Below are 9,693 nucleotides of genomic sequence, written 5' to 3'. Positions count from 1 at the left end.
ACCTAGATAGTCCATTGTTCTTGTAAGGCTAGTTTGTTCCCTGTGGGATACTATGCAGTAGGGATGCCCAGTCTTAGCTTAGGCATTCTTTTGGGCAATTATTCACAGGCTATTAGAGGTCATGGTAAGAAAGCTAACCCTGATATTCAGATGGACGTTTCTTCGCCTCAGTTTCATCTTATTCTTATATTGTTCCTCTGCAAACATAACATTTTTTATCCCAGATGGGTTTTTTTGGGGGGGAAGCAGGGGCAAAGTTGGCCACCAATCACCGACAAGTTAGCAAATGAAAGAATGAAGGACCCCGGTGCAACTTTCAGTCAGCCCTCGTGTGTCTATCCATCAGGTCTTTAATCACATGACCACAGAATCGATTCTGAACACATATGCCAAAGCTCTTAGGAAGAACCGCACCCAGCGGATGTAGCCAAATAAAATGTAAAATGAGATGAAATTAGGAATAATTTTTAAAAAATCTTAGGTTGAATATCAAGCACATTAAAAAGTGCTTAACAATGAGTTCTCAGAGGAAACAGTAGAAGCCCATTTTTTTCTTGGGACTTTGAAAACAAAATGGGAACAAAACACTAGAAAATGTACTCGGGGGAATCATCCTGTTCTGTATTCACTACCCATTCATCTTATTCGCTACCCATTCATTTTGTTACTCAGATAAAACTCCCCCTGCAAGAGTTGGACAATAGATTTGAACGTTAGGTCCAGCCCTCAGCTAGAAGTGGTTCTGGCTGATTTTTTTTTGTTCGAAACCCTTTTTTAATACAAACATTGCTCCCCACCTGAAAAAAAATGGACATTTTTTAGTTTTGAGAGTTTTCAGGCTTTTTTCCAAAAATTAGGGAAATTAGTACTTTTTTAAAATCAAATTTAAACTGACACAATTGTAATATCCCTGTGACAACTCATATGCACTGGCCAGAGAATGAAAGGATGGACCAAAGCTGTGGCCATGCAGAATCTGTGTAGTTTCTTCCAAAGAAGATTAAGAGGCGACTCGATGATGTTATATAAATACTGCCACTGGGAGAAAATACTGGTTACAAATGGACATTTCCTTGTAGTGGATAAAGGAATAACAAGAATCAACATCTGGAAACCAGATGAATTCAAATAAGAAAGAAGGTACATTTTTGAACAGTGAGAGAGATGAGCCATAGGAATGAACTACCAGTGTCTGTAGTAGCTTCCCCATCTCTTGCTATCTTTAGATCCAAGACTGGTACCTTTCTGGAAAGTATACTTGAGTTAAAAACAAGTTACTGGACTCATTTCCAGGTTGTGTGTGTGAAATCATCTGTCCTATATTACACAGGATATCAGAGTGGGTGATCTAATGGTCCGTTCTGTTGTTAAAAATCACTGTGTGTGTTTCCTGCTTTTCTCTCTCCATTTCCTGCCTATTTCATCTGGCAAAGGAGAAAGCTGGCCTACAGTCCCCATTTACTCCTGGAGACTTGGAACCAACGTCTGAGTAGTTCACATAGATCTATAAGGGAGTTTCTTCTTGCCTCTTACTCTCTGGCTGAGGCTTGTTATTCCTAGTGGCAATTTAGCCCCTCAGTTTAAATCATATATAAATACATTGTTGTTATGACTTCAGAGCATGACACACATGATAGACCACTTTCAGCTTTTCCACCAACATTGCAATAGATAGAACTACAGGGTGTGTCTAGACTGCAGGGTTTTTTTAAAAAAAGTGGCCTTTTTTCAAAAAAACTTCCCCTGCGTCTAGACTGCTGCCGTGTTCTTTCGAAAGTAAATCAAAAGAACGCTGCAGTTTTTTCGACCATGGAAAACCTCATTTTACGAGGAAGAACGCCTTTTTTAGAAAGTGCTCTTTCGGAAAAAAGGCGCTATGTAATGCAAACTGTGCTTTTTCGAAAATACTGGATGTAGTCTAGATGCTCTTTTTCGAAAGAGACTTGCAGTCTAGAGATAGTCACAGATACCAACCACCCTCTCTTCTTTATTTTTATTTTTTTTAACTTTGTTCATTTTAGTTAGTTGGCTGCATCTTCCCTTTCTCTGTTTCTATTATTTATTAATTTATTTATTTGCCAGAATAGAAATGCAATGGGAGGAAACCTCATGAACCATTGGCACACTGCAGGCATCGTTGCTCGGCTGTGCTGTTCTCCTGCATTGAAGAAAATGAATCTTTTCAAACAGGTGAATTCTCCAGCTGAAATGGGACCAAACAGATTCAGTTCATTGAATAGAAAATGTAATGGTGATCTAAACCTATTACCTTCAAAGGAGTCTGTGACATTTTCTTCAAGCATATTGATCTGCTAGAGAGACAGCAAGGTGGAGGACCAAAGGGAAAAGAGGAACTTTTTTTTTTTAACCTGTTGTGCTGTATCAGTCATTGTAATGCTAGGCACAATGTATAAAAGATTCCACGAATCACAGGGGTTTTTGAAGAAGCCACAATAAATGATTAAACAGGGCAGAATTTAGAGGCTGTTTATAATCAATTTTGAATAAATTTTGAAATTACTAAAAAAAAATCTAGTTTTCCCAGTTTCTCTCCTGACTTTCTAACTTGAATAGTAACCAAACCAATATCAACCAGCAAACCTATCACTTGTCTAGGAGGGGGAGTGTATTTTTTATTTGCAATCTGCAGTAGTTTTCAGTTTGTTAATCACATTTTCCCCATGCATATCTCTTTCTACTAGGCTGTTGATAGCGGCTGAGCTAATTTCAAATCTTATTTAACCTAATTTGGATTGGCAACATGTCCAGAAGAGAGTGGGGTGACTGAGAACATCAGCCTGTTTCTCGTGTGTTTCCTAGTTTTCATTGTAGAATCATGTCTCTAGAGATTAGCAAAGCTACAGAGAGTTCTGCCTCATTATAGAAATGCCTCTTGTGCTGTTGTACTTAAGGATATATCCATGTTTCTATAATAATAGAGAGCCCCTCTATTTTACTGAATACAATTTCCTCTTGTTTGAAAATTTGTAGTTAGAATGTCACACAATTTAAGTTTTGTTCCCTTCCTTTAAGAGAGCAGAGATGCATAGATCGATTCTGGCATATGCTGCATATATTTGTGCATTTAGAGGCTGTTAGTAAAACATTCAAAGTAACACTTTACTAACTCTGTTAGCCTACCAACGGGTTTTAATGCATCTTCTACCTATATTGGTAATGTGGCCTGCAAAGTTCTTTTTTATTAACATAATATTGAGTCCATTTATTTTGGCATTATCTTAATTTGATCCATTTTCCTTCTTGTCCATTGAATATATAGGTCTTAGGGGTTTTTTTTTTCTCTGTGTCAGTGCATAAAACTAGCACATTTTGTTGTAATCTGAATTTTATAATCTTGCCTATTACTTACAAGCAATCTGTTGCTGCAGTTGTTCCTAGGTGTTTTTATAAACTAATTTAACATCTGTTTGTACTATATAATTGTATCAACTTACAAATTGCCAATAGAACTTAGCATTGCTGAGAATTACCATGCAGATAAATGGAGTTACATTAGTAATTGTAAAAAAAAAAATCAATAAAAATACCTTCAGTATTACTTGATAAGGTGGTAAGTAAGTTCTGTTTTCATGATGTTTCTATTTTCTGTAGGGCTTCTCCATTGAGTTATTAATAAGAAAGGATAAGCCAGGCCCTGTTTTAAAATGAATTAAATGATAGTTGAATTGAGTTAAAAATAACCATTCTTTATCCATAATGTGATGCCAGGATCTGGAGAGGTACAATACATGTTGTGAAGTGAGCAAATTAAAGGGAAGCAGAAAAATTACTCTGACACATTAGAAATGCTGAATTACAATCCCAAAATGCTAGACGTACATGGACATCACCAAGAACAGTATTTAGATCAAAATGCAGAAGCCCTAAGCATTGCATGTATGTATAATAGGCATCTCCAGTAAGACTTCTTTATATGTGGTGGCATATTTAATAGCAAAAACGTGTAATGAAACGGGTATAGAATTGTACATTTGCTCAGTGCCTGACTGTATTATGGTCTCTAAACCAGTGGTGGGTAATCTTCAGCCTGCAGGCCACATGTAGCCCAGTTAGGTTCTACGTGTAGCCCAGAAGACATTTTGTTTTCTGTTGCCCATGTGAAGGGTTGCTAGGTTCTTCTGGTTTCCATCTATGTAGGTTTTTTTCCTCCTATTGGTATTACTGAAGTGATGTGCACATAATCCACCTGAAGTGAGGTGCTTGCTGATCACACACAGCACTGACTGTGAGAGCCATGCGCTTCCTCTGCATCCACTCAAAGTGCTGTTAGAACATAAGAACATAAGAACGGCCGTACTGGGACAGACCAAAGGTCCTTCTAGCCCAGTATCCTGTCTGCCGACAGTGGCCAGCACCAGGTGTCCCAGAGAGGGTGGACCGAAGACAATGATCTCCTGCCATCCCTCTCCAGCCTCTGACAGACAGAGGCCAAGGACACCATTTTATCCCCTGGCTAATAGCCTTTTATGGACCTAACCTCCATGAAATTATCTAGCTTCTCTTTAAACTCTATTATAGTCCTAGCCTTCACAGCCTCCTCTGGCAAGGAGTTCCACAGGTTGACTACACGCTGTGTGAAGAAGAACTTTCTTTTATTAGTTTTAAACCTGCTCCCCATTAATTTCATTTGGTGTCCTCTAATTCTTCTATTTAGGGAACTAATAAATAATAAATAACTTTTCTTTATCGGCCCTCTCCACACCACTCATGATTTTATAAACCTCTATCATATCCCCCCTCAGTCTCCTCTTTTCTAAACTGAAAAGTCCCAGTCGCTTTAACCTCTCCTTATATGGGACCCGTTCCAAACCCCTAATTATTTTAGTTGCCCTTTTCTGAACCCTTTCCAAGGCCAAAATATCTTTTTTGAGGTAAGGAGACCACATCTGTACACAGTATTCAAGATGTGGGCGTACCATAGTTTTATACAGGGGCAGTAAGATATTCTGTGTCTTATTTTCTATCCCTTTCCTAATAATTCCTAGCATCCTATTTGCCTTTTTGACCGCTGCTGCACACTGCATGGAAGTTTTCAGAGAACTTTCCACGATAACTCCAAGATCTCTTTCCTGATTTGTCGTAGCCTAATTAGCCCCCATCATACTGTACGTATAGTTGGGGTTATTTTTCCCGATGTGCATTACTTTACACTTATCCACATTAAATTTCATTTGCCATTTTGTTGCCCAATCACTCAGTTTGGTGAGATCTTTTTGGAGTCCCTCAGGGCATGTCTACACTACCCCGCTAGTTCGAACTAGGCCTAATGTAGGCATACCGCACTTGCAAATGAAGCCCTGGATTTGAATTTCCCGGGATTCATTTGCATAAGCCGGCCGGCGCCATTTTTAAATGCTGGCTTGTTCGAACCCCGTGCCGCGCGGCTACACGCGGCACGGGCTAGATAGTTCAAACTAGCAAGCCATTCCGAACTATCTGTACACCTCGTTCCGCGTGTAGGCGTGCGGCACGGGGTTCGAACGAGCGGGGATTTAAAAATGGCGGCGCCCCACTTATGCAAATGAAGCCCGGGAAATTCAAATCCCGGGCTTCATTTGCAATTGCGGTATGCCTACATTACCCTCCTATTTCAAAATAGGAGGGTAGTGTAGACATACCCTAACAGATTAATAAGACAGGATTTCCCTTTACAGAAACCATGTTGACTTTTGTCCAACATATTATGTTCTTCTACACGCTTCACAATTGTATTCTTTACTATTGTTTCGACTAATTTGCCCAGAACTGAAGTTAGACTTACCGGTCTGTAATTGCCAGGATCGCCTCTACAGCCCTTTTTAAATATTGGTGTCACATTGGCTACCTTCCAGTCATTAGGTACAGATTATTATGGTTCAATCGGCACACCCCACAAATTCGAGGTACACAAGTGCGTTTACCAACACTACCCTATCCCGGGGGACTGTCTTGATTATGACAATCTTGTTGCCCTCTGAGAATAAAGAGAGTAAAGAAGGCCCACTCTTTATTAATAATGCAACCCACTCACTAGCCTAGGTTGTCCCTCCTCGTTCTAAATATTTGACAGCTATTCCAGATATAAAATTCTTGAAAATTATATTATTAATAGCAATAAATTGTAGTTCCAAGGATCGCAGCCAAGATTTTGATCCCATTTTGCTAGGTTTTGTACATACAGTAACAGTAAGTCCCTGCCCCAAAGAGCTTAGACGCTAATTAGACAAGACAGACGATGAATAGCAGAGGAACCAAAACATTACCTCCATTTCCATTTGTCAAAATGGAATATTAAAGAGAGAATGAGGGTATGTCTAGACTACATTCCTTTGGTGACAGAGGCATGTAGATTAGACTACCCAGCACAGGAAAATGAAGCGGCGATTTAAATAATTGCCGCTTCATTTAAATTTAAATGGCTGCTGCGCTGAGCCGATCAGCTGTTTCTCGGCTCAGCGCGGTAGTCTGGACGCTCCGCGGTCAACATCAAAGGCATTTGTCGACCTCCCAGGTATGCCTCCCAGGTATGCCTCCAGAGGTATGTAGTCTAGACGTACCCTGAGTAACTTGCCCAAGGTCAGATAGGAACTTCATGATCTAACTAGGGATTGAGCCCTAAAACCCCAAGTCTTAGGCTAGTATCTTAACCAGAAGATGCTCTGTCCTTTCACTAAAAATAATGAGTGCTCCTGTGGTGCCTCTTCTTCAGACGAACATCCTCATTAGCAAGCAGATTGTGACCATCTCAAGGATAATCAGGTTGGATAGACATCTATCAGGTATGATCTAGATGGTGCTTGGTCCTGCTGTGAGGGCAAGGGACTTGAATCAATGACCTATTGAGGTCCCTTCCAGTTCTATTGTTCTATGAATCAGTAATTCCACAGTATCAACTAAGAATAGGAACCTAATCCATGTCTATCTTTCTTGCTCAATTTCCTCCTCAATTTCTTGGTTGCTGGTTATGTCCAAATAGGAAGTAAGGTGGCCAGGAAGTACAAGACTTTTTCACCAACTTGGCCATTGAATTACCATATTGAGAGATTGAGGGCACCATGGGATTAGAAAGATGAAGGAAGGTTGTTTTTGTTGTTCTATTTTTTGAAGCTGAGTAGAGAATGTTGTTCAGCTAGCAGGGAGAAGAAACCAGTGCAGGGAAAAGAGAGAAAATAATTAATATTTGTTGGATTCTGTCCTTTTACTTGTAATGCTAAGGGTGACGAGGCCATGCTTCTTAATCTTACACGAATTAATCTTTGTGAGGGAGTGAAATCACAAGAATCCCTTAGGATTGTTCCCTCATGTGCTGATCATGCCACTGACACCCACCTTCCTGCTTTTCAGGCTCTCCGCTAATCTGTCCTTCTGGGCCAGATCCTCTCGTGTCTTCCATTCAAGGCACAGAGTTGAGGTTGCTGCCCTCTTGCAGAGCACCACAAACACAGAAACCGTTCAGCTCTGAGAGGGCTCAGTTCTAAGGGAAATTAATCCCCAAATGGGACCCAAAGCCCACGTAAATCCATCTTACCCTGTGTAAAAGTTTTAGACAGAGAAAGTTCAGAAGGTTAGTTTCCGTTATCAATACAAGAGAGATGTGAGACCGTGGTTGCTTCCTCCCAGGAAAGAATTATTTACAGTAAGCTTGATAATAAACAAAAGTGTTTTATTAAGTACAAAAAGTAGGATTTAAATGGTTGCAAGTGAAAACAATTAGATCAAAGTAAGTTACTAAATTAAAATGAATATAAAATGCATAGCAAGTTCTAATCCACTAAGAAACTCATTACATGGCGATATTTACCCTAAAAAGCTTTTCTTATTTCAGGTAAAAACTTCAAATCAGAGTTGATGTTTTACTCTGACTTGGGTCTACAGCTTCTTCAAAGTTCTTTTGTATCCTCTTAGGGTGTGTTAGGCAGTTTTGGAAAATGAGCTGAAGACACAAGCTGATAGCTTTCCATTGCTTAAACATAAATAGATTTTTGCCATGGATGGGAACCCTCTAGGACACTCCCCCATTCCTCTGGGAAAATATCAGGTTCAAAATGAATTTCAGTACCAGGTGGCTTGGTCACATGTTTTTCTAGGACCAAACACTGTTTGGGCTTCTAGAAAAAACAATGCTAGTTGAATTGATCATAAAGCTGTTTTGGGGTATCAGTAATGGCCCTTGTCTCCACATTCAGAATTAAAAAGAGATCCCCGTATTCACATTTCTAACTTCACACACAAGAATGATACATACACAAAAATTTGATATACACATTCAGCAGATTGTAACTGTAAAATCAATACGCTACATGGCCTGTTTTGCACAAAGCATCTTTGAGTTATGCACAATCATATTCATAAGCCAATTCTTATAAAGCATGGGGCGGGGAGAGGAACTGCAACATTCTCCACTGCTGAAATTCAGTGAAAAGACATAAATGAAGGAGCCACGATTCCATTGCTGTTGGTGTTTTTTGTAGAGTTAAGTGACACTGCAACTGTGAATACTGTTGGGCTCTTCAGCATGACAGGTGATCTTTATATGGTTGGGCAGTATAAAGAAGTTCCGGGAAATCCAGGTTGAGAAGGGACAGCAAGAGAAGTGATCCTCTCTCTCTCTGTCAGTCTTATTGCACTGGAGTTCTGAAATGTCTCTGTTTGTGTATTCCTCCCCTTCCTTCCTGCTGTTGAGCATGTAAGAGCCACAATGTGTCAAATGTTCACCAATCCAATCCCTTATTGATGAACCCAATAGCTTGATCTTTTCCAGAAAAGAAATGTGACCATGTAGCACAGGGTCAAGTAGTTCACAAGCCAAATCTTATGAATGGATTCATAGAACGTTTGACCACCGGGCATACAGAAGGATCAGGAAAAAAATGGCCCAATTTAAGTTCATCACAGGTAGCTAGAGCTGGCTGAAAGTTTTCCATTTGAAAAAATCAATTTTGTGGAATTGAAATGTTTCACAGCAACATGTTGATTACAACAAAATTTCCAATGGTAAATAATCTACATGAAATCATTCTGACTTTCTTGTTTCATTTGGGTGCTGATATGTTTCATTTCAATGAGGCAAACACATTCTGTTTCAATTTTGTATTTGGTTAGATTCAGTTAAACTTCTAAATTATTTTCATGTGATGTACGGATATATACATCATACAGAATATAAAATCAAGACCAAATATATTAAAGCAGTAAAGTTGATTTTTTTTTAAAGTAAGTGATATGGCATTATCAAAAGGAAATATTGTAATGATCTTGAATTTTAAAAAAATAGACTATTACCTTCACAGGGAATTTTGGGTTTTCTTTCTGACGCAGAACAAAAAACAAAACAAAAGAAATGTCGATATGTTGAAATTTCCCCTGAAACGGAAAACTGACATTTCTATCATGTCTATTGACAACTTGTCAGGAGTTCAAATGTCATTAATAAAAAAGGCAAGGGATTATTCTGGGAAACAGGATGAGATAATGTTGATGGACCACTCCTCTTCTTAGAAGTTATTAATAACTTCAAGTTTCATTACATAATTGCATATATTATGCATATTTCATACTTGATCAAATTACCTATACAGGGATATTTTTTAATGAATGTGTGGTAGGCTGTGAGGACCTAGATGCTAGTGGTTGCCCTAAGTGGACCTTATAAATTTACTATCTGTTATTTTTGAGGTGCCAAGTACTCAGCCC

Source organism: Pelodiscus sinensis, chromosome 6 (assembly GCF_049634645.1).
Source record: "Pelodiscus sinensis isolate JC-2024 chromosome 6, ASM4963464v1, whole genome shotgun sequence".
Taxonomy (NCBI): Eukaryota; Metazoa; Chordata; order Testudines; family Trionychidae; genus Pelodiscus; species Pelodiscus sinensis.
The sequence above is the reverse complement of the archived record's forward strand: the minus strand, read 5'-3'. Positions refer to the sequence as shown.